This window comes from Panthera leo, chromosome D1 (assembly GCF_018350215.1).
Source record: "Panthera leo isolate Ple1 chromosome D1, P.leo_Ple1_pat1.1, whole genome shotgun sequence".
NCBI lineage: Eukaryota > Metazoa > Chordata > Mammalia > Carnivora > Felidae > Panthera > Panthera leo.
In genome coordinates, this window is record NC_056688.1 from 2864735 (window position 1) to 2891206 (window position 26472).

General features: G+C 43.5%; 2 long non-coding RNA genes across 2 annotated transcripts in view; one reads left to right on the forward strand and one right to left on the reverse strand.

The window, feature by feature from the left end:
* Positions 1-25897, forward strand: part of LOC122200893 — a 156513-nt gene extending 130616 nt beyond the window's left edge. The window contains exon 3 of the long non-coding RNA XR_006193974.1: positions 25843-25897. This is a non-coding gene — a long non-coding RNA (uncharacterized LOC122200893). The remainder of the gene's footprint in view (positions 1-25842) is intronic.
* On the reverse strand, positions 1316-8432 carry LOC122200891. The gene is made up of 3 exons (XR_006193972.1): positions 8239-8432; positions 3376-4837; positions 1316-2236 (listed from the first exon to the last, which is right to left on the reverse strand). It is a non-coding gene; the product is annotated as an uncharacterized LOC122200891 (long non-coding RNA).
* Positions 25898-26472: the final 575 nt, after the last annotated feature.

A 26472-nucleotide genomic window follows, 5' to 3' on the forward strand; every position in this document is an offset into this window, starting at 1 on the left:
TAAAATACACTTATTAGCTCTTGTTGAGTGAACGAAGAAGACCTAGGAGTCAATCACCTCAAGTACAGAATGCGCTAAGAAACGCGCGTTTTGCCAGAGCCAAATATTTTGACAGACACCTCAGGTCCTCATAAGGGAGTTTTATAACCTGTAGGTAAGCATATGTCTGTATTTAGATTAAATTACTGTACTTTAGGTAGCCATTATATTTAAAGCAAGCTATTATGACCACACTTCAATCAGGAAGCACCAGCTAAGAATGGTAAAGATCCTCATTTGGCAGACTGTGTTCTAAGTACTTTAAATCAGATATGATCAAACACTTCCTGAGAACTTGAGTCATTCACCAGATGATTCAATCCTTTGGCCTTGGGGAGGAAGACGTCGGGGAGTCAGTCGGGTGTGTGTCTGTCACCCCAAAGCGTACAGTCTGCTGGGAAGAAACACGCAAGTGCAGACAACTAGCACTTGAAGGTCTTCCTGGATCTGTGGAGACACCTCCGATGTGCCTAGTACAGTGCCCTGTGGTTCCGTAGCGTCTCTGGTAATGCAGCTAGATACAGTGGCTTTATACGCGTTCTCTCTGAGTAAGAGCCAGAAGCAGATACCCTATTTATGAGTTCTCACTGTTACTTCCTTGACTTCCTACTTTTGAAGCCAAAGTGGTTCTCGGTGCCAATTAGAGACCGGCACATCCCCATACTACTAACGTACGAAGTTGTGGTTATGCCTCAGGGTGGATACCTGCAGATGCTGCTTTGAAAGAGAGTTACTGAAAATCACTGCGTATCAGCGCGAGGCGCCCAGTCCTGCAAATTAAGCTCCTGTAACCTTGAGGATACGTTAGAGCATTTTGGCTTTTGAAACCTTTGTAGTTTATATGATACTGCATCCAGCCTCCAAATATTGGATTGCATCCTTGAGATTTTTTTCTTCCCATCATGCATTTCATTCAAAACGTGGTACCTTTTACTGCTACTGATATTCTGTAAGGACGGACTCATACACAATGTCCATATATATGTGTGTGTGTGTGTGTGTATCATATATGTATATCATATATATATATATATATATATATGGACATTGTGTATGAGTTTATTTATATATATATGTATATGTGTATATATATGTGTATATATACACATTGTGTGTATATATATATATAAATATATATATATATATATATAGAGAGAGAGAGAGAGAGAGAAAGAGAGAGAGAGAGAGAGAGAGAGAGGGGCATGATTATACAGAAGCTGAAATCCATAGGCATTCTGTTTAAACCAGTGGCAGCTCAATGTTGAAGACATTAATATATGTTTAACTGTTTATTAGCCTGCACTTTGTATTATTTGGAATAATCAGTATATTTTATAGTGAATCCAGGGATTACCAGCTCCAAACCATTTCCAAATAGATATCACCCTGGATTTATTTACTGTCTTGCCATAAATGAATTGCTGAGGTGAAGTCAGTTAGCTCATTATAAAACGGGATATCTGCTTCTTACATGGAGTATAGGGACAGTAAGTAACAAGAAATGGAGATAATAAATCCTTTCACCTAAACTCAGCTGACATAAAAACACATCTATTTAAAATTAGTTATCTAAAAACATTTTACCAAAATGTTCATGTGATGTTTCTAACAATTAAGTCGCTTAAAATTTAATTTGGGGGTGTTAATTTTTTGTGACCATATTTGTATGTTAGTGATTATTAAATGTGATAATTGTAAAAATTGAAATATTTTTCCTCAAACCTTTGCTCACTGCTGCATTTCAAACTATTTTGTATGCTCACAGTGCTGTATGAGCACCAGTGTTACAGTAGTCCACAGTGCCCCCATGGAAATAACGTTATGTCGTGATGTCTCGGGAACTTCTGATAGGAATATGACTCTGATAATGACTGTCACGCAGGATAGCCGAGGTTATGCTGCGGTGACGATCCCGTGTCTTAATGTCGTGAGATAGCAGTCATGTTTTCTAGTCATGCATCCCATGTGCCACAGGTCCCCGGGGTTCCCTGCTCCCTGTCGTCCTTGTCTGGGGACCTTGAGCCCAGGGAAGCCCCACCACTGCTGCATGGGAAGATGGGGTGGTCCACTGGCTCTGAAAGGTGTTTGCCAGAAAGAGGCACTCACTTTGCACACATTTCTTCGGGAGACACAAATCACGTGATCACGGTTAAATTCCAGGAATAGAGAATTAATCCTGGTAGTTGTATCATGTGCCCTGAATAAAGAGAACCAGAAATATAGTGAGAAATACTAGTAATGACGTCTGTTTCAAGGTTATTAGTAAAGAAAGAACAAAAGGGAGAAAGGGAGGAGAGGAAGGGGAAGGAGGAGGAGAGGAAGGGGAGAAAGAGGAGGACAGAAAGAGGAGAAGGAGGAGGAGAGGAAGGGAAGGAGGAGGAGAGGAAAGGGAGAGAGGAGGGGAGGAAGGAAAGAAGGAAAGAGGAAGGGGAGAAGTAGGGAAGAAGGAAGGGGAAGAAGGGGAGAAGGAGGGGGGAGGAAAGGGAGAAAGAGAGAGGAAGGGGATGGAAGAGGGGATAGGAAGGAAAGGAGGAGGGGAGAGTAAGGGAAGGAGGAGGAGAGGAAAGGGAGAGAGGAGGGAAGGAAGGAAGGAAGGAGAGAGGAAGGGGAGAAGGAGAGGGAAGAAGAGGGAAGAAGGGGAGAAGGAAGAGAGAGAAGGGGGATGGGGGAGGGGAGAGGAAGGGAAGAAGGAGGGGGGAGGAAGGGAAGAAGGAGGAAGGGAAGGAGGAGGAGAGGAAAGGGAGAGAGGAGGGGAGGAAGGAAAGAAGGAGAGAGGATGTGGAAGGAGGGGAGAGGAAGGGGAAGGAAGGGAGAGGAAGGGGAAGGAGGGGAGAGGAAGGGGAAGGAGGGGAGAGGAAGGGGAAGGAGGGGAGAGGAAGGGGAAGGAGAGGAGAGGAAGGGAAAGGAGGAGGAGAGGAAGGGGAGAAGGAGGAGGGGAGGAAAGGGAGAGAGGAGGGGAGGAAGGAAAGAAGGAGAGAGGAAGGGGAGAGGAGGGGAGAAGGAGGGGGAACAAGGGGAGAAGGAGTGGGGGAGGAAGGGGGAAGAGGAGAAGAAGGGGATGGAGGAGGGGAGAGGAAGGGAAGGATGAGGGGAGAGGAAGGGAAGAAGGAGGGTAGAAGGACGGGAAAGGAAGGGGAGAAGGAGGGGAGACGAAGGGGAGAAGGAAGAGAGAGGAAGGGGATGGAGGAAGGGGGAGGAAGGGAAGGAGGAGGGGGGAGGAAGGGAAGGAGGAGGGGGGAGGAAGGGAAGGAGGAGAGGAGGGGGAGAGGGAGGAGGTGGGGGAGGAAGAGAGAATAAAAAGAAAAACAGAAAAGGAAAGAAAAAAAGAAAACCTACCTAAAATACTTAAACTGTGCATCTGGGTGCGTCTCCTTAATGGCAAGTCACGGTGTTGGCATCCACATGCAGTTGACACGGTGGGTTTAGGAACGGCTTGTGAAGTGGGGTGATGTGTGAGCGCAATCTTGTAGAGGAGGACCAGGAACTTAGCAGGTGACATGATCTCACAGAGGAGGACCAGGAATTTTAGCAGGTGACGTTTGAGCATGATCTCGCAGGGGAGAACCAGGGGCTTACCAGGTGACTTTGAGTGGGTTCCAGAAGAAGAGAAACAGGGACTTACCAGGGGAAGGAGAGGTGAAAGGGATTCCAGCTGTGAGATTAGCATCACTGAAGATAGAGAATCAACAAAGGAGACAGTGACTCAGAAACTGCTTTTATCTAGTTTTCAAATGACTGGACATGGTAACTTGGATTGTTGGTCACCTTGTATTCCCCATTCTATCATCTGTGGGGCAAACACATATTTCTGCCCCGTTGATTTATTTTAGGCATGACCACGGACTTTTCTGGCCAGGAGAGCGTGGCTATAATTGACAGGGTGCAAATTCTGAGCTTTGACATAATAAGGTGTCACGTGTTCCTGTTTGTCTTCAGTAGCATCTGACCTCTTCGGTAAAGAGAACGTGCCCAGATAGCTGCTTTCTCTCCAGTCAGGGCTGGTGAACGGGCCTGGGAAGTCAGACAAATAGCTCACCCCCCCGTCTGTAAATGTGGTAATAGATGCGTTTTGTCATATCACTGAGTTTTGTGTTGATCCCTTTGTTACATAGCAGTATTGTATCCACAGCTAACTAATACAGTAGAAAACTTTCTAATGTTCTGAGTTCTTTGAGGCCAAATGCTTTAAGCAAGGATCCTGGATATGTAGTGTCTGTTTTACCTCTTTGTAGGCACGTGGGAGGGGAGGGGTGGCATGTCTATGTCTTCAAGAGGAAAGTTCCACACGGTAGCTCTTGGTCTGGATCGCTGCCAGCTTGTGCTGGACGGGGTGACCAAGATGGCGGGGAATGTCCTATGCCAGCTGTCTGCTTTGTGGGGCCCCCTGCCTGGATAGCCTATGCACGGGTTGTTAACAGGCTACCAAAGGTTGGTCGTCCTTCATGCTTCAAATCAAATTCTCTGAATTACTTCTAGAGGAACGTTCTCAGACGTAGATGCCGCATCCCTTGTTTTCAGCCCAGACTTGGAAGTGTGATGCGATGGTGAAAAACTTGGGTCTGGAACTTGACCCTGCCACTTACTAGCTGTGTTGTCTTCTGTAGATGATTGAACTTACTTAAACCTGAGTTTTGTCATGCCCAAAGTGAAATAATGATACAACGATTGCATCTGACTGTTCTTAGCTCCTCTTTGCAAAGGTATTTGGCATAATGCCTGGCGCAGTGGAAGAGCTCAGGGTTCGGCAGTGATGAAAGCACGGATGATAATGGGTTTCTGCTGGTCGCTTTTGTCACAGCTTAAAGACAGAAAAGCAAATGTCCACTTTTGTTGTCACCTTATGGATTCTACAAACTTTGCATCATTTGATTTTGGGGTAGCCTAAAGGAGAAAATGTCTTATGCAGAGTTTGTTCAGAGAGTTGTAACCTGTTTGAATCTATAGTGTTTCTCGTGTACAGTCACTTTTTTTTGGTAAAAGTACAGAATTCTAAGTATTTTTAATGAAAACATGAGGTTAGGGTAATTGAGAATTTCCTGGTACGGTGATCTTTTACTTATTTATTTAAAATTTTTTAATTACGTTTATTTTTTTTATTCCAGTATAGTTAACAATACAGTGTTAGTTTCAGGTGCTACTTTTTTTTCAGAAGTTTTTAATTTTTAAGCAATCTCCACCCAACATGGGGCTCAAACTACAACCCCAAGATGAAGAGGCCCACCCTCTGCCAGCTGAGCCAGCCAGGGACCCTTCTGGTGCTACTTTTAAAAATAACATGAATACACTGTATTTTCCTAGTCTGCCCCAATTTAAATCAGCTGGGTAGAAATTTTTCATTGATTGATTTAAGAAGTTAATGTTTAATTGTTCTCTGCTCTTGACCCACATGAAGACCTTATCACATATTTGACTGGACAGATAAACAGACCATTGAAACTATTTTCATGTTTTGGTCTGGGCTCATAGAACAGTCAACTTTCATGTTGTGAAATAGACCATCATTTGAAACATTGCATCGGAGAATAAAACATGTAAATCACGTAATTAGCTTCAGTAGTGAGGACTGAGTGTAAGCAGCCACATTTTGACAGATTGAAAATAATGACAACAGCAACAAAGCTCACGAACCAGGCTACATTTACCATGTCACGGGTGAGATAGTCATAGAGTTTTTCCCCTGCCATTTTTCTTTGAGCTCCTTTTTCTCCTTTTCTTTGTGCCCTTTTAAGTTCAGCTTTAATCATAGTCTGTGTGACTGATTCTTATATTGTAGTTCTTTTGGGGATTGTGTGTGTGTGTGTGTGTTATGGGGTACATGTACAAGTTGCATAGGATGGGGATTGTGTGGCGTGTGTGTGTGCGCGTGCGTGCGTGTTATGGGGTGCATGTATGTGTTGTACAGGATGCACAATGCTGTGTGCAGGGTGTGTTCTGGGCCATATGTGAAGGCTACATAGAATAAGACATAGATTTCTAGAACTGCTTTGAATTTTTTTTTTAATGTTTATTTCTGAGACGGAGAGACAGAGCATGAGCAGGGGAGGTACAGAGAGGGAGGCACAGAATCCGAAGCAGGTTCTGGGCTCTGAGCTGTCAGCACAGAGCCTGACGTGGGGCTCAGACTCTCAAACCGTGAGATCATGACCTGAGCCGAAGTTGGTCACTCAACCGACTGAACCACCCAGGCGCCCCTAGCTCTAGTTTTTAAAAAAAAATTTTTTTTAAATGTCTGTTTATCTAGAAGTGCTTTAAATCAAGGGCAAGAGAAAAATCACTGTGATGGGTCAAGGTTCTTTTGGTTGTAAGTACCATTTCCAGTTAGTAGCTTAAGCAAAAAGTGAATGTATAGATCCTGGAAATAAAGAGTCTCAAACAGTGAATGCTAGATGCAGGCACAACTGTTACAGGGTCAGCAGTGGGACCTTCAGGGATGTCTCCCCGTCTCTCAGTTGTCTCCTTTGTATGGGCTTCCTTCCCATGAGTACTCAGAGGGCACGGTGGCTCCTGGCAGCTCCCCACCATTCCCTGCCTTCCTGTCAGCACTTGCAAATAGATGTATATCTGAATGGACTGGTTGTACTTTAAACATTCCTTTATGATTTTATGGGCTATTCCTGGTCCCTGACATACCCTCTCCCCTTTATTTAACCAATCAATGATTAATATTTATTCAATTATTAATATTCAATTATTAGTTTAGATTTTTCCTCCAGGGAGCCCTCCCTGATCACCTGAGACTTGGATCTCTTCATAATGTGCTAATTACACCATCTGTTCAGCCTCTTTGGGCATTTATTCCATGACTGGAAATGTATACTTTTATTTCTTTGTGCAACCTGAAACTTGATGCCTGTGAGAAAGCAGGTGCAGTGTGCTTTTCTCAGTGCCTCAGTTCCTGTTTTCCTGGAAAAATCTCTGCCTGTTACAAGTAATTATCTGAAAAAATAATCAGTAATGTGTCTTTGATCTTCACAGGCATTTCTCTCCTGGTTAAGTATGGAATGAAAATATGTGTATCTTATTAATTTGTAAAATGCCTCTGCTTCCCTCCCCCTTTCTGCACCCCCTACCCTGTATCTATTGGTATTAGCCTGCAGACATTTTGCTCCCATCAGAACAGTCTGGTGTGGGGTGTGGATTCATTTAAGCAGTTTATATCTATCTGGAAAAAAATAGTGGCACTCCTCTGAAATTGTGTATCAGGTGAGGTTTCTCGGAGAAGATAAATAGAACATAAAAGAGCTTATACCGTAATAGGTGCTGACTATTCATATTATTGTAAGCAATAACTTATTACCTGCCTTCCCTTCTCCCTCCTCCTTTTATATCCTTTCCTTGTCTCTTTCTTCCTCATCTCCATCTCTTCCTCCTCGTACTATTTCTTGTCCTCCCATCACCATCACCACCACCATCATCATCCATCACCATCTATCTATCCACCACCATCACTGTCATTATCACCGTCCTCCTCCTCCTCTTCATCATCATCATCATCATCACCACCACCACCACCACCACCATCATCCATCACCTCCTATCTATCCACCACCATCGCTATCATTATCACCATTGTCCTCCTCATCACCATCTTCTTCCTCCTCTTCATCATCACCATCATCATCACCATTACCATCATCATCACCACCACCACCATCATCCATCACCTCCTATCTATCCACCACCATCACTGTCATTATCACCATCCTCCTCCTCCTCTTCATCATCACCATCATCATCACCATTACCATCGTCATCATCATCACCACCACCACCACCACCGCCATCATCCATCACCTCCTATCTCTCCACCACCATCGCTGTCATTATCACCATTGTCCTCCTCATCACCATCTTCCTTCTCCTCCTCATCATCACCATCACCATCACCATCCCCATCCCTATCATCATCACCATCCCCATCATCCATAACCACCACCACCATCATCATCACCATCATCACCACCATCATCACCTACCTGTGGATAACCATGGCTGAGTGCAAACTCAGGGGCCTGAATAGATCAGGCTGGGAATGCCTGTGCATGACATCATTTTATATGTGGTGTAAAGTTATAGGTGCCAGACTTCTTGGTGAGATTCTAAACCTAGCACCTGATTAGTCAAAGTACATTACAAACTCCTGGACAGACTAAAACAGGTTTGTGAAGATACAAAAAAAGCACAAATGATCAAATGAACCTGTTGGGTGAGTTCTGCCCCCTGGTTATCAGTTTGCTGTCTCTGCTGTACAGGCCATGTGGCCGCCAGGATAGGTGAAATGAACCACATGGCAGGAAGCTGCAGTCCCAACCACTGAGGTCACGGCCTTCGGTCTCACCAGAAGCTGTATAATAGTGGTTGAAAACACAGCCCCAGGGGCAAGAGATCATCAGTGTTGCCCCCTGTCCCCAACTGTATGACTGCAGTCAAGTCACATGACCTCTCCTTGTCTTTTGTGTCATAGGTCATAGTGACAGTTAAATGAGGTCATAAACGAGAAATGCTAGAATTGTGTCAGGTACACAGTAGTATATGTCTCTGTATTAGGCTTCACTTCTTTCGCTATAATAGACACTTGGACTTGGGTTATGTCTAAGATACATTTTGGCTCTGATTCTTTATGCCCCAAAGAATTTGCATTGATATTGGCTTTAAAAAATTATTTTGAGAAAGCCTGAAAGGTATTAATTGTCCCAGTTAGAAAGAGAGAAATGGAGGGGCACCTGGGTGGCTCAGTCACTTAAGTATCTGACTCTTGGTTTCAGCTCAGGTCATGATGTCACAGTTTGTGAGTTCAAGCCCCATGTCGGGCTCTGTGCTGAGAGTAGGGCCTGCTTGGGATTTTCCCTCTCTGCTGTGTGTGCTCTCTTTCAAATAAATGAATGAATGAATGAATGAATGAATGAATGAATGAAATTGAGTCTGCTAAATGTTAGAACTACTGGCCTGCAAACACTTGGCCAGCGTGTTGAAGTCCTGTCCTTCTGAGGTGGACCCTGTGGTCTGTCTGCACCATGCCTCACCCGCTTCAGGCCTAGGTATTCGTTCTGTCCCAGTTGCTGGAGATGCAGGCAGGTGACAGGTCTCAGTAGAGCCTGTCTCCAGGACTGCCTTCTGCTGAAGGGAGTCGCCGCTCCCAGGGTCGTGCCCTGCTCTCCAGGTGCCACCATCCAGTGTCTGAACCACGTGGAGGTGCAGGCCCTGCTCTTCTTCCCCAGTTTGTGAGAGCAAGGCCTTCCCAGCTCTAGACATTTCCACAGATTCCAGGAAGGCCACTGCTGGGGCCACAGCTAGCTCAGCTCCTGCCTCTGCTGTGTCCTGCTTTCTTGGCTGCTCCAGAAGGTCCCATCCAGACAGCTTCCCGCACACAAGTTCTGTCTCAGGGATTTTGTTCTCAGGAAATCCAGCCTGTGACACTTTGGAATCCTTGTCAGCTTCTTTCTGTAAGACTGGAGATGAGAACGCAGGTCTGTAAATAGACCAGAGCGGGGCTAGCTTTACATTCAGTGTTTTTTATATTCTCATCAAAGTGAAGCTCATTTTAGGAGCATAGTTTTAAATTTATATTTACAGTCCTAAAAATGGCTAAACTTCCCATTTTAAAAGATAATAACTAACTTTTGTAGAGAAAAGATGAATTGAAGTCCAACGGATTTTAAGACCTTAGATTTAAAACGACTAATTCACGGTTGCTTATCCTGAGAATGGGTCAGCCTGGGTGTCAGCCCCAGTAGTGGGTATATTGTGCCTCTGCTAAAATTAGACTTGACGTTTTGGGTATTTATACAAATCCTCAGAGCAGTAGTTATAGCATTGGGAAGAAAACAAAATATCTCTGCACATTTAAATCTATACAGTGACTGGGAAAATCACTCTTTATTTGAGAAAGAAAGTGGACCATCAGTCAGACAATTTCTGCTCTGTCTAGTCTAGATTTTGAATAATCCCAGGAAAGGAGTATTAGATTTTTGCTAAGTGTTCGTGGCAGCTGAGGGGCATTTAAATTCAAAGCAGTGTAAAGGACCAAAGTAACTTCATTGTTGCTTCTAAGGGGAACGGAATTAAATATAATACCGAGCAGAATTTCATGACGTGGAATCAAAATGGCAGATACGTTTCTGTTTCACTTTAGATGCTGATTTTCAGGGTCATTTGGATGTAAAATTTACCTGAATTTAGTTATTCTTTGAAAAGCATGATATGTGCCCACCAAATGAGACGTTATTTACTTTTCTTTAGTGTTTGATTGGCAACAATATGTTATATTGATATTTATGTATATTTATGTTAACATTTGAGTGGATTGTAACAGAAAATGGGAAATGGTTTCATAGACCCTCAGATAAATACCAAATAGAAATAATTACGCAGAGTGCATTAGTGTGCTGTGGTTTCTAGAAGAGGTAGTGCAGACGAAGTGGCATTAAGACCAGCATTTCCCTTCCCCAGGATTCTGAGATGAAGGTGTATACAGGGTTGGTTTGGTTCTTTGGCCTCTGTCCTTGTCTTGCAGATGGTCACCTTCCCCTGGGTCCTCACATGGTGGCCCCTCAGGCTGTGTATGTTGTCTGTGTCCTCGTCTCTTGTTGTTGGTCAGGTTGGATTAGGGCCCAGCCTTATGATGTCATGTCACCTTCATTACCTTTTTAAAGACCCTCTCTCTAAATTGTCTTATACTCAGGTCCTGGGATTCCACCTTTATCACGAGGGTTTTGGGGAGACAGAATTCAGTCCATAACACAAGTTAATATATCCTTGAGCCCCAAAGGAATTCCCTGAATATTAAATAAGCACGTTCTATGGAATCATGAAAACAAAGTGCTTGTTTTCACCCCAGTTCTGGCATTCAGTAGTGGGTACTAACAGACGTGAGAGCCCTTCAGCCTCTGCTCTCATGGGTATAAGACACACGGAGTGTGCATCGGCGTGCATCGTACCGACACCAGCAGTAGATTAAAGAAAAGAAAGTTCGGTGAGGTCTGAGAGGAATGTGGCAAGTCTCCTGTAGGAAAGGGACCTCGGTTGAGGAACCAGATAAGTGCAGAAGGAGGAGAAGAGGAAAGGGCATTTCAGGAGAGTGAAAAGGTGTCCCCCTTGACATAGATATGCACAGAGTGCATGATATGATGAAGAGAAGGGAGTGAATCAGTCTGGCGCGAGGAGAAGGTCGCTGAAGGTTTTCTGCAGTAGAAAAGTATATTAAGAAGATTAAACTGGCAACAGAGTGCCGAATAGATTGCAGAGGGTGCGACCAGAGACCAGTCAGAATGTTAATGACATCAGTCAGACAGAGTGATGTTGAACTCAGACGGCGGTGCTCCAGCCCAGCCAGCGGTAGAGACGCCAGGGTTATTATGAAGGAGGCAGTGAACCCGCAGAACAAGAGCTATCAGAATATTCCAAGGTGGCTGGTAAAGACGTAAGGCACTTAAATGGAGAGTTTTGAAATAAAGCTTCTGATTTGGAGGGGGGTTGAGTTAACTTTTAAATACCTGAAAGGGCCGTGGATTATCCCGGTGAAAATACCTAGTAGGCACTTAGGAACTGGCAGTCACGCACAGCAGGGAATGCCCAGTGGAGACGCACATGTATAAGCGCGGGAGTCCCTGTTGTACCAGGTGAGTGGGTAAGGGGTTATACAGGAGGGGGATATTGAGGGCGCCATGGTCTGAAACGCTGACAACAGGCTTGTAGACCTTAGAAGTCGCACAACACGATCGGATGGTGAGGTCCTAGATGTCGTCCTGTTGACCCAGGGAGTAAGGCGTATGGGTCCTCATTGGGATCAAGGAAGTCAGCAGTGCCAAAGTTTCATTAACATAAACACTCGAGTTATCGAGACAATGGTTGACCTTAAGGATTCCAGCCAAACCCTAAATTCACTTTAGGAAACCCAGGTGGAAGTTGCTAACAAGAGAGGTGAGTAGCTGCAGTGTTGGAAAACGGAAATCTCAGATAGCATACATTTCCCTCAACAGGACACACGTGTCCCAGATTGGGGGCCATGTTCACTTTTATGTCCACATGGCTTCAGTAGTAGTGACAATAGTGTGCTTGTGACAACACACCTGCGTGTGTAGGTATTAATTACAGGAGTGTACGTGTTTCGTCTTCTCTCGAGACTGTAGTCCTTCAAGGAGCTCCTCCTTCCATCTCTCCTAAAGAAATTGGTACTTTTTTTTTTTTTTTTTTGTAGAGAGTAGTTCTAAGCATCAACTTTCTTACATTTCAAATGTTTGAAAACTGTAACTAAACCAGTAATTAATTTGACCTGCCTGCGAAAGCATGGACACACACACACACACACACACACACACACACAAGCATGTATGTGCACATGTGAATACAAACATATTTAGAACAATAGAACATTGAATCTAGGAGGCCATGAAGAGGTTATCTGAGCAGTCCTCTTATTTTACGTGCTTCAATAAATTCTTAGGAAGTTTAAATACCTTATATATAACATTTAAGTGAATTAATATAATCAAGCCATTAGAATAGTTCATGGCACAAAGGAAATGTTCAACAAATATTGGCTGGAGTTAATATTTTAATCACTATCACATTCCTTTATTCTCAAACATCTGTAGGAAAATGAGTGGGAAAGCCAATAAATGACCAAACACCCATACAAATATTTCTGTACAATTGTATATCTTCTGGAATATTTTGAGGAGTCATAAGAAATTGAAAGAGTTTCAAAAACTCATATTTATGGAAATAATAGAGTCTATTTTCTAAGGTAGCATTTGCTTTATTTCACATCTATAATGAAGAATGAATGTATTCTACACTATAAAGTTGAGTATCCAGAAATATCACTATTATTACATATTATTATCATTATACTGTTTGTGAGTAGTATGTACATGGAAGTTTGGGATTAATGCACTTTTGGATAATTTCTATTTTATCTATGATAACACGTTCTTAAAAAAAAAAAAGTTATGTGTTTTTTTATTTTGAGAGAGGCAGACAGAGTGCAAGCAGGGGAGGGGCAGAGAGAGAGAGGGAAACACAGAACCTGAAGCAGGCTCCAGGCTCCGAGCTGTCAGCACAGAGCCTGACACGGGGCTCAGACTCATGAATCGTGAGATCATGACCTGTGGTAAAGTCGGATGCTCAACCGACTGAGTCACCCAGGTTCCCCCTATGATAACACATTCTTAATGCTTTGCCCACCCTCAAAAGTACTGATTTCCTTAATACCCTGTAGTATATGAGTACTTATTTGTGGTTACCAGAAAATTGATGGTGTGTAAGGAAGTTCGCATGCACTAAAGAGATTCTTAAGTAAATAAATGCTGGTGATATATTGGGGGCTGAGGCCTGGAATATTCTCTTCAGCCCTGGACATGAAGGGCAGCTGAGTGGAGCTCGCTAAGTGTGTTTCTCAGCAACCAGACACACAGACGGCCCGTCTGAGGCTGCCGTTACTCAACTTTCTTCCGAATGCTCAAGAGTCTTCCAGATTGTGTGGAGCGCTGTTATGAACGTTGCCCACGGTGGTAGTGATTGTACCTCCACGGCTGGGCTTGACGCTTTGTACGGTGTTGGAGGTCCTCTCGTCTCCAATCAGCAGATCGTATCAGGATAATAGGGCAAATCACTTGGTGATAGTGTGAATGAGTTTTATAAGCCAAATGATTGTATCGTTAGTGTTCATATTAAAACAGTCAAAACGGTCAAAGATTGCAGCAGGAAGGTTGCTTGGAATTTTGTGCTCGACGTACGTAATTTCCTGAAGGGATCTGGTTTAGGGGTGGTGTCAGCAGATAACATCATACAAATCTGGCTGTTAGTGAACAAGGCAGACGGCCTGGGAACTTGCCAGGTACCCTGTGTGACATGTTGCCAACCTCCATCAGAATGAGTCAGGTTACATAAGAGATCGGTTTTGTTCAGCCCCCTTTTTGCCACACCGCTCAGGGGAAGAGCGCTTAATGAAGAACGGCTTGGCGATGCTTCCCAAAGGCAGTCAATACACATTAGCTCATTTAAGAAGTCGTTTATTATGTGAAGCTGACCTTGGTCCTGGTGCACATGTATAAATGACACATTTGGCAGAGCACCAGGCTGCGTGCCACTTGTCGCGAGGGAGGCCTTGCGCGTAGCCGCGGCTGGCTCCAGGGTTTGGCTTTCCCATTTAATGAAACATAAGAAAGACACAGGAAGTAAAGGGCATACATGGTTTCTTCATGGCACCTCGATCCACATTGTGAATGTCTGCTTGAACGTCGTGTGTGTGGGGAAAGGAGCGAGATGCCACGTGTGTCCTAGGTGCCACGTGGGCCCTGCCCACCGACTGTGGGAGAGCCAGCTCTTTGGAGCCCACGGACGGGTGTGTGTTGTGTGTGTGCGCGCATGTGTGTGTCTGTGCATGGATGAACAGGAATATACCCTGGTTCCGTTTAGGAGGGGTCTTCTAGAAGGGGAAGAACAAAGATTTTACAGTTTCCACTAGTGTTTACCCTGGGTAAGAAGTAAGCAGTCGTGATTTCTCAACATTTTTTAATAGGCGCTCCTTCCCTGCATTTTATCAGGTTTTGTTAATAAGGGTTAACTGTCAGTGTGAAGACCAGATCACCAAATCGGGAGGTTTCAGACGTGCTGTTTACCCGGCCTTGACCCGCAAGGCGGTCAGAATGCCTCACCTTTCTCTTGCATGGGGTCGCACGAGGCACGTTCCGAAGTACAGGGTCGTTCAGTGGTCACAGTAATTGTGTGCGGTGTCGGCTCCCCCACCTCACAAAGGAAAACGGAGACTGAGCCCAGCGGTCCACAGGCAACAAGTGGCAAAGCCGAGCCATGAGTCCGCCTCCAGCCAGTCCTGGAAGCTTCTTCCCACCTCCCACTTGTCTCTCCTGGATGGGAGGCGGGCAGAGAAAGTATGATGGCAGAGGTCACACTAACTTGCTGAATGCCCCCATGGGGTGCACGAGAATGAACCGTAGGTGAACTGCAGGAAGGAGAGAACTGAAGATCTGAATCTGTTCGAACAAAAGCACCAGGATAACATGTCACGTAGGGTCCGTGTAAATGAGGAAATGGCAGTTATTTTAATAACAGTGATCTCTAGACTGGTGTATCTGTGTATTTATTCGTTTAAAAGATTGAACTTCTGAGGAATCCCTCAGGTCCCATCCAAATCAGTGAAATGTTTCTGTCATCATCGATCTGAGGTGATCACCTTGGGAAGACCTTTGCCCTGGACTTGAATCTTAGAGCTCATCAGCGTTTGTCAACGTACCTCTCACGAAAGAGGTAAACAAAGCATGGCGTTGCCAGTAAGCAATACCGTGGCTCCTCTCATCAGGTCATCTCTAACATGACCTGTAAATTCCACCTGCTGGAATTTGCACACATGGCCACTGTGGGTCCACCAGGGCATTCCAGCCTCTGTCAGTTTTGGGGCAACAGACCTTGAAACCCGTCGTAGAAGAAGAAGACAGCTAACACAGATTATCAGTTTCGGAGTAATTCCGTTTGACACACTTTTGTTTTTATTTAACAAACGTCTCTATGGGCTCCTTACTCATGTAGTCCATTTTACACTACTATCCTCATACAGGTTATAGCTAGAACTTCAGCCCTCCTTCCTGGATTTGAGGGTGCGAATAGGACTTTGGTGTATTTCACCCCCATTTTGGGCTGGATCGTGCCCTCACACCACCAGAGCCCCGTGTTGAAGCCCTGACCCCTGGAACTTCAGAAGGGAGTCTGGTGTAGACGGGGCCCCTGAAGGCATGAGGAAGGTAGCACCAGGCTCAGAGCCTGGGCTCTGATGCAGTCTGATCAGTGTCTTTCCAAGAAGAGGAGATGGGGACACAAGGACACAGCACAGGTGCGCACACAGAGCGACGTCCTGGAGATGCAGCCAGAGGGCCATGTGTAAGCCCGGGAGTGTCCTGGAACACATCCTCCCACGGTGGTCCCGGGACATGTCCTTCCACGGTGGCCCTGGGTCACGTCCTTCCACGGTGGCCCTGGACACGTCCTTCCCCAGGGGCCTTGGAGGACCCCTGTCAGCATCTTGATCTTGGACTCTTGGCCTCCAGAACTGTGGGAAAATACATGTCTGTCATGTCAGCCCCTCAGTTGGTGATGCTGGTTGTGACAGTTTTGGGACGTGAATACGATTCCTCAGCACCCGTCACTGTGCCCGGCACATTGTACGTGTTCCGTGGCCCAGTGGATGAAGTTCTTCTGCAGAAAATGACCTCCTTTCCTTCTGCTCCAAAGCAGGTGGACACCTTCCTGCACCACCTTCCCTTCCTCTCCCATCGCAGAACAGCCTTATGGAGTTCAGGGAACACTTGGGAGTAGCTCATGGACTTGTGGACACTGCTGCTCACATACGGGATTCCTGTTTTCTCCTTTGCCGTTTACGTTGCATTCTCCAGAAAGTTCTTTCGTCAGAACTTTTCACCCTTTGCTATTATTATCTTTAATATTTCATATTATTTCCCTCAGAACGTTTTTAGCGTGATGTCCGTACCAGAAAAACACTGTATAGATCATACAAAAGTCATGGGAACATGACAAGCATAATCAAAGTTTTTTTTTTCCCCTGTGGTTTTGTTTTTCTATTTTGTGTCTTGGAATTTGGAGAGGACTTGGGGAAAAGGAAAAGAGCTTTGGCTTTCCTACATGCTCCTCAGGAAAAATAGATCCAGCCTTCAGCTTTTAGGCTTGCCGTGTGCTCCCAGGAGAGAGCATTCTTGTGTCCTACAGAGTAAGCTGTGGAGTGGTTTCTGGAGAGGAAAATCTCGTATCTGGCATCTAGTATAACTAATCATTCAGCTCGCTTGGGAAAACTGGCAGCTTGACATTTAAAACGATGGCTTGAAATTTGTATTTTGCAGACCACATTGATCTTTAAGACAAGCTGGGGAGGGTTTTAATAAATCTGGAAAGCATAATCATCCAATTATGTCTCATTGTGATGGTGACTATTTCTAGCAATTGTAACAGAAAGAACAAAGGCTACACATGGAAAAACATTCGCCCTTCTTTTTAGAAATTTGGCTACAAATGCTGCTTATAATAATTCACTAAGATCTTAAATTCTTTCTGCAGTATTTACCCTCAGAGGAAAAGAGTTACCCTATTTTCAATTAAGTCAGAGGTCACGTTTAAATAAAAATGAAGTTAGTGCTCTGGTGCAGCCACTCTGGAAAACAGGATGGAGTTTCCTCAAAAAATTAAAGATAGAGCTACTCTACGACCCAGCAATTGCACTACTAGGTATTTATCCAAGGGATACAGGTATGCTGCTTCGAAGGGACACATGCACCCCTATGTTTCTAGCAGCACTATCAACAATAGCCAAAGTATGGAAAGTGTCCAAATGTCCATATACATACATACATATATATATATATATATGTGTGTGTATATATATATATATATATATATATATACACACACATATATATACACATACAATTGAGTATTATTCAGCAATCAAAAAGAATGAAATCTTGCCATTTGCAACTACATGGATGGAACTGGAGGGTATTATGCTAAGCGAAATTAGAGAAAGACAAATATCTTATGACTTTGCTCATATGAGGACTTGCAGATACAAAACAGATAAACATAAGGGAAGGGAAGCAAAAATAATATAAAAACAGGGAGGGGGACAGAACATAAGAGACTCTTAGATATGGAGAACAAACAGAGGGTTGCTGGAGGGGGTGTGGGAGGGGGGGATGGGCTAAATGGGTAAGGGGCATTCAGGAATCTCCTCCTGAAATCATTGTTGCACATTATGCTAACTAATTTGGATGTAAATTTAAAAATAAAAAAATTGAAAAAATAAAAACATTATTCTCTACAAGAAAATAAAATGAAGTTAGTGCTAATCCTTCCTCAGGAAAGGAGAGTCAATAATACTGCTTACAAGTAACATATCCTACCCACGATTAGAACACAAGTCCTTGACATATATGCATACATTTGTCATTTTTCTGATACATTGGAAAAAAAGATGGTGTCTGATGTGCTGTAGCACAAGATGGGATCATTGGGAATGTAGGAAATGTGGAGTCCTGGGGAGCTATGGACTTCCAATGTATCTATATGTAAGTCTAACATAGACTGCTCCTTTTATTGGAGCCAGGAATTAGCCTGTTAATCCAGAACCTTGTTAAAGAGGTGCCTGGGTGGCTCAGCCGGTTAAGCATCTGACTCTTGGTTTCATGTCTGGTCACAACCTCCCAGTTGGGGGATTAAGTCCTGCTTTGGGCCTCATGCTGAGCATGGAGCCTACTTGGGATTCTTTCTCTCTCTGGTTTCCCCCCACCCACCCCACACGTGCCTCTACTCATGCTGTTTCTGTCTCTCTCAAAATAAGTGAAATAAACAAACTTAAAAAAAGGAATATGTATAAAAAAGTTATTAAAGAAAAGGTCTTCATATATACATATACATGTGTGTATATATATGTACGTATATATATATGAAAAAGATAAGTAGCTTTTAACTATATATATATGTACATACATACATATGTACATATATATATAGTTAAAAGCTACTTATCTTTTTTTTAATGTTTGTGAGAAAGAGCACGAGTGGGGGAGGGGCAGACAGAGAGAGAGAGAGAGAGAGAGAGAGAGACAGAGAATCTGAAGCAGGCTCCAGGCTCTGAGCTGTCAGCACAGAGTTGGACGCGGGGTTCAAATTCACAGACTGAACTCAACAACCTTGAGATCGTGACCTGAGCGGAAGTCAGAAGCTTAACAGACTGAGTCCCCGAGAGGCCCTGAAGCTACTTACCCTAATGTATTTACCTGCATGTAAATGTGCTAATTCTTTAGTGCAGAGATCCGGCTTTTTGAAACAGTACGTATTCTTTGGTAATCAGCATTGTTGGTTTTGTATTAATTCCAGTTAAAATGTATGTTCGACAGTTTCCCTACCTATGTAATCTTAGAGAAGAATACCATGTTCTTTTCAGTTACTTTTTCTCCAATTTTAACATTTCTTTCACCCAGGTAAAATTTACCAGCAAGTTTTTAGTGTCTTCTCTTCATTGAACCATTCCAAAGCAGCCTCCTTGGTGTTCATAGAAATAATAACTCTCTTCCTTTTTGCCTTTGTGTTTTATTGTCTACTTAGAAATACAAGTCAGCTGATGTTAGCCGGTAAAGAAAGAACTGATGTGAACAGAGCAGAGTAAGTGGAAGGCACACCAGAGATTTAGCCAATAGCTATGAGCTTCCAGGACCCGTGGGCCTCTGCGTTTATGTTCTTTGGAAGAAATGGAGAGCTGTAGGTAATGGTGACTTGAGTAAATGGAGGTCAGTGAAAGGTTATCTGGGAAGAGGTGAGGAAGCTGCCAGAAGATGCCCTGACTCGGCCCACGCCTGCGATGACAGGGATGCGGACAGAGTCCCAGGAGGCTGTTGCTGAAATTACACCCATCTGTCTACTGCAGTTGGGCAAACACAAATGAAGATAAGTCTTAGAAATAGCTAACTATGAGTGGTACCCTAGGTTAAAAACGTCTTTGCTATTATATATGCTGCTTAAAAATTAATATGCTGTATTAAGCTTAATAGGCTCAATTTGATCTCCCTTTTTTTTTTTATTATTAATGTTTATTTTTGACAGAGAGATAGAGCATGAGTGGGGGAGGGGCAGACAGAGAGGGAGACACAGAATGCGAAGCAGGCTCCAGGCTCTGAGCTGTCGGCACAGAGCCCGATGCGGGGCTCGAACCCACAGACCGTGAGATCGTGACCTGAGCCGAAGCCGGAAGCTCGACCGACTGAGCCACCCAGGCACCCACGATCCCTTTTTCTAGACTGAAGATCACCCCTTACAAAAGTCCAGGCAAACACTGTCCCCTTCATTTTCTGAAGTCGCAGAGGTCATAGATGTGCGTGGTTAAGTGTGGTTACTGGTTACTGCAGGCTCCTCATTGTTTAAACCTTCTCTCCTTTCAGTCTTGGGCTTCGGGCAGAGGAGATGTGGAGGGAGTAATGGGGCGGGTTCCCTGCCAGCTTCTGGGGGACAGTCGTGCCATACACTCCCCTTCATCACTAATCGCTTCTTCATCTTCATCAATTATTGAACACAGGCTACAGAATAAAAGATGAGTAGAAGCTGTAAAGTGAGAGTCCAACAGCACATCCATTCACTCTAAGCTATTGTGCTGCTAAATAAAGAAAATTCCCTTTAGTCAATCAGACAGTAACAAACATTGTTAAAAAAACAAACGACAAGCTTCCACAGAACCTGGTGGGTAATTGAGAACAATATTTTTTTATTAGTGCTCCAGTGGTGATTGTGGGAGTCACAAAAAGATGATGTTCATATCCCGAAGATGTTCACATCCTCATACCTGAACCTGTGAATCTGTTCCATTCCCTGGCAAAGGGAGTCAAGGTCACATTTGCAGTTGAGGCTGCTGGTCAGCTGACCTCAGGCCAAGCCAGCACCCTGGATTGCCTCTGTGGGCCCAGTGTATTCACACAGATCTCTATTTGCCATGATGGGTTCCCTTCTTGTCTGTTTGTTGTAATAGGAGAGAGCACCTTTTTTTACTTTTGGATTTTCCTCCCCTCCTTCATGTAATGCACTTACCTGAGCTATTTTGCCGCCTTTCCTGGATCCCAACTGAAGATTGGCACTGTGTTCTTGTGGGGGGACAATCTGAATTCATTTCTGTGGTCACTGCTAAAACAGGAACAAGCACAAGGCGTCGGATGACAGGGCTACGTGGGGCCTGTGTTTGGGGTGTGTGCCTGTGTGTCCAAAATGTGATCCTTGAAGAATCAGTAGAGGGTGAGGCATGAATCCTCAAAGACCAGAAGAGTGTGTAAACTGAGGCAGAATGGCAAATGGGAGTGGCTGTGCTCGGGAAAAGATGTTTACGTATTATGCAGGGGAAGTGGGGAAAACGCTTTGTGTATAGGATCCTGAAGAGGCTTTCAGAGGATTGTGGGTGGTTCAGTTTGACTGGAATGACAGGGATGATGGGAGGAAGCGGCAGAAGTTGTGTGAGGAGCTTAGAGACCCAGTGAGGGACTTTTGGAAGATATCCCAAGCCCACACCTGCAGAGAAGTCCGGCAAGTGGGATGTGGAGGGGTGCAGATGCTCGCCGACCTCAGACAGTGTCAACCCGTTAGCTGTGCCTTATTTGAGACGTTGTTAAGCAAGAGTCCTTGAGCCCAGGAAGCTCCTTAATTTTAATTTGGATGCTCTGATTTTGAAATGTCATGTCGCTTATGCTTTTTATTTATTCTTGAAGTTTCTAGTTAATTTATTAATTTTTTTAATCTGTTTTTTTTTAAATTTTTTTTTTTTAATGTTTATTCACTTTTGAGAGGGAGACAGAGTGTGAGCGGGGGAGGAGCAGAGAGAGAGGGAGACACAGAATCCGAAGCAGGCTCCAGGCTCTGAGCTGTCAGCACAGAGCTCGATGCAGGGCTCGAACTCAAGACCTGTGAGATCATGACCTGAGCCAAAGCCGGATGCTCACTGACTGAGCCACCCAGGCGCCCCAGTTAATTTGTTTTTTAAACTTAACTGATTTTCTCTGGTTAGTCTAAAAAGGAGCTTTCTGCTCACATGTGTCTGGGCTAGTAGAGGGTGCTAGTACGGCATATGCTTGGCTGAGAACCTGGGGAAGCCGGGTGGAATCGGGCTCCTTGGGAGTAACTTGGGGAGAATTCTGAGTGCAACCCGGTGGCCACTAGAAGTGTTTCCTGCTTACTGACTTTTGAGTTACAGTGAAAGCATTTAGTTCCATAAACGTTTTTATAGTTTGGAGCCATAAAAAGCAATTCTGACAGTAGTTTTCATGAAAAAGATTAGTAAGTGGACTCTAATGAAGAAGATACATTCCATTTTGCCATGTCTTAGTTGTTAAGCTTTTACCATCAGGGAATGAATTCTTACTTTTTGAGGATGGCCCTAGTTTTGTAAATTCGTTCTGGCAGTTCTAGAAAGGACCTATCCCTCAGAATGGAGCCAGAAGGTGAAGTTTTCATAACAGTATAGGAAGGAGCTAGATTGGTGAACCAACATGGATGTAGTTAAACAGGAAAGGTGGACAGGGGTGGAAAACACTGGAAAAACCACATTCACGATATTTATTAGGCTAATAGTTCACACTCACAGCTGAATCTGCAAATTACAGTGCACAGCTATTGAAAGCGTTCTTCAAGGACTTTCTACAGCAGTCATTTCTACTGAAGTTGAGAGTTTGTAAGAACAAAATGTCTCCTAGCATTGGCTCCTGAGTTCATTTTTCTCCTCTATCAAAATCTGTTATTGTGTGCAGTTAGCACAACTTACTCTCTTGCCTATATTTGATTCTATTAGTAAAAGTGGAAATAATCTTAATTAGGTAATTGAATCACCATATATTAGAATTATGCAGTTCCCCAGAAGTCTAGATTATTCCCTATATTTTCAGTAATCCTGTCTTGTGCTAGACCATATGAGACATGACCTTTTTTCCCCAGTATACTAGAAAATGGAAAGGATTTGCATTTTATGACTATGCTGTATTGTTGAGGACTTTTTGCGTTTTGGTGGATTATTTAGCCTGAAGGTCATGCTTATTCTTGAGTTTGGGTTTGTGCTAGTCATTGAGTCTCATTTGCAAATGAATTAAGAAGTAGATTACTCATCATGTTTACAGTGATTATTCTGAAATTACATACTTTTTAGAGCTGAAAGAGACCTTCTGGATCCTCATGATAAATGAAAATGCTAAGTTCACTGAGGGTGCACATCGTAGTGATTAGGGGCACGGTGTCTGACGCCTGACTGCCTCTCTGTGAGTTCTGATGTAGCTTGGCTCTATGAACTTGAGCAGGTTACTTAACTTAGGTTGACCTCAGTTTCCATATTGAGATAGTGAAAATAAAAAGTGGGATATATCATGGTTGTTGTGAGGTTTAAACAAAACAATGCACATGGACTTAATAGAATCTAGCTGGCTTGCATACCATAGGCATGCTCCCTTTTATTTACAGTAGGATGACTTTTCTGGGGTCTTTCACATTATTAGTGGTTGAGTGAAAAATAGAACACAGACCTCAGCTACGAAATATTAATAAATTAAGATACTGTTTGTAGCATCAGCTCTTAATTGATCTTGAGTAGATATAACTGTTACCATGAGCTATCTTATGTTTCTAAATTTGTTGTAGAATGTTACTTTAGCGCACCTAAGTGGCTCAGTCAGTTAGTTATGTGTCCCACTCATGGTTTTGGCTCAGGTCACAATCTTGAGGTTTGTGGGATCGAGCCCCATGTTGCACTCTACGCTAACAGCACTGAGCCTGCTTGGGATTCTCTCTCCCTCTTTCTCTCTGTCCCTCCTCCCCGTCAGCTGTGTGTTCTCTCTCTCTCTCTCTCTCTGTCTCTCTCTCTGTCTCTCTCTCTGTCTCTCTCTCTGTCTCAAATAAGTAAACTTAAAAAAATATTCACCTGTTCCTGGAAGGAAAGAACCAGGTTTTCTAGTTTTGAGCCATAAGAGTTCATGAAGCTTTTCTTTACAAATGCAGGGGGCCAAGCTTGGTGCCCGTAGAAACACAGTTCCTGTCTTCAATGAGCTTAAGGTAGTAAAAGTAAAAGTAAATAAACATGTATACACACCACACATATATTCGTACCCACACACACATAGCAGGGTATAGCTGAGAATTCCAAAGGGAAGATTGTCTCCTTTGTAGATGTGTTTCTGAAAGATCGTTTTGTTTATGGTGTGTGTGTGTGTGTGTGTGTGTGTGTGTGTGCGCATATGTGTGTGTGTGTTTTCTGAATAAGTAGCTTCGAGACGTGGACCTAAAAGATTAGAAGTTTGCACACGCTCTGTGACTGGTCAGATGCACTAGTGAATCTTGATGTACGAAGGGACACATAAATATTTTCTCACTCAGTAATCCACACATGATGGAAACGTAGGTTATGACTATGGCATCAAGTAATTGATGTGTCCAGGATTGTTAGGTAACTCATTTATAATTAAAACCCCTTGGTATACGATTTTTCGCCGGCTGGTTCAAACACATTCTGTCCTGTAGCCATAGGTAGTTCACACAAGAGACTCCTCCCTGTTTAGTGAACGATTGGCCATTCCAGTGTAAATTTCATGGACTGTCTTCCACAGAGTCAGGAAAACGTGATGGAGAGAGAGCTGTAGTCGGTGTCTCGCATCTCCTAACAAAGTGAAATGTGGAATTTTGTTCAGTTACAGTTTGCCAGAAAATTATGCTTTGAAGAGTCGTCAGTGTTATTTTCAGGGTCCTCTGTCATTATGAACCAGGCGTACTTACTCCAGTTAACATCCACTGTCAGGGCATCTAGCAGAACTTTCCACTTAGTGATGAAAACAGCGATGGCAAACACAGGCCACGTAATGTGAATTCCTGAATGTTGGAGGCCGTGTTTCCTGGTGCTTGTTCAATAACTGGACCCTCAGTTAAACTTGGAGGGAATTGTAGGAACATGGGCTCTACGGGACTGCTTCCCACTGCCGTAGGCTTTTTTGGGAACCCTTTTCTTGAGGCCAACGGTGATCAAATTCAACCCTTAGGAATGATCACAATAACTTCCCTTAATGATTATCTTAAATTTCGCAATTCTTTTCCATAATTCTCCCCATCAGGGAATGAATTATTTCTCAATAAATAAATTGAATCAATCAGTGAATAAATAAACCTCCTCTCCAAAAGCTTCAATCTGAGGGACAAATATTGAGGCAAATTTTTTTCACAGTGTCTAATTGTCAAAAATGTGCATTTTCATTGGATTTGGTACTGAATTCACAACAGTGCTGTCTGCCAGCCACACAGTCTAATAAGTCTTAGGCTGCCTCTGTCTGAGTGTTTATAACCAAGTCTGTCAGATAATATGTGGTCATAATATAGGTAAGTGGAAGAGAATAACGATAAAACGTTATTGTAATCTGTGAGCCTCAGTTCCTATTCCAGAGAGTTACTACTCATCATAGTTTATCTTCACAACAATCCTCAATATTGGTATCTTTAGTTCTTTTTCTCCTAAAAATGGTACACTGCATCATAGCAAAAGGATCTTCAGTTACAGGCAACTAGATATATGTGGCCTATTTTATATTCATCCATATTCACGGTTTCTCCTGGAGGTGCTCCTCCGTGACGGAGAATGTCCTCTCCCACCCGTGGCTCTCAAGCATGACCGCGTGACACGCCTGGGCCAATGACATCTAGGCAGCAATAACATCTGTCATTTCTAAGCAGAAGCTCTAAGACCCAGCATGTGATTCCCCATTCTGCCCTGTTGTGAGAATTAGCAATGTTCAGAATAGAACCTGCCCCATCAGCCAGGGCTCCGTGGAGAAATCACGTGGAACAGAGTTAAAGCCAGCACAGTATAGACACGTAATAGATGCCAGAAATAAACCTTCGCTGTCAGCTGCTGACATATTGGGGTCACTTGTTACTAGAGCAAGTTACTAACCCTTCTTCACTGACACAGAACCAAAGACAGGACATTCTCAACTCAATCTCAAGGCTCAAGTTTATACTGCTGTTACTTGCCTAAAAGAAAAAACCTCTTAGCATAGAATATTCATCGATGTTTTCTTCTTGACCGTGTAGCCTCTTCTTGTACATTTAGAGTTCTCTTAGTAATCAGTCTTCCACTCTGGGATTTCTTTTTTTTTTTTTTTTTGGCCTTTATTTATTCCTATAAATGAACAACAAGTAGAGAATAATGTTTGTTTCTCTTTCCCTTTTATCCGAAAAATCTTTACAGTGCTCAAGACCTGACTTGTAATTTTCTGGTTCCAGAACATACTTTTGATTAACTGTATACCTTGCAGCGAGTGAATACAGTGAAAACCATCAAATGCATCCTTGTATCTGGACGTTGTTACCATGGTCTCTCAGTTCACGGGGCTCTCAGGTCACTAACTGACTGTGAATGCACTTGGACTCTTTCTCCATGAATGAGAAGGTCTCGTACTGCGGGGGACCAAAGTGCTGTTCCTACCACATGCCGGATATAACGCAAGCCATTATTGATGTCCCAAAGGAAGTCATGTTCCAAGAAATGTTGTTCCACAACATCTCTTCTATTATCTAAAGAGTCCAGAATTGCTAACTTCCTCATGAGCTGATGGTCTTGTAATTTTGTTGTTTGGCAAGGACTGGGTGAAGTTTCTGGCAGAAAGCAGCTGAGGGACTTTATATTCGAGGACCGGACAAGCTGGTCCTCATCAGTGGTCTAAGTGTGCAGGCATTTCCCTTGTGGGAAATATTTTTCACTCAAAAATAAGTAACTAGAACATTCCTGAGGAGGAAAACAGCAGCGGGAAAAGATGCTAGCTCAGTATTTGGTCGAGCCTGTTAGATAGCCCCAAAGGCCAGATAAAAATCCTAATAGTTTTAAGAGTTCTTTTTGGTTTCCTATCCATTTTA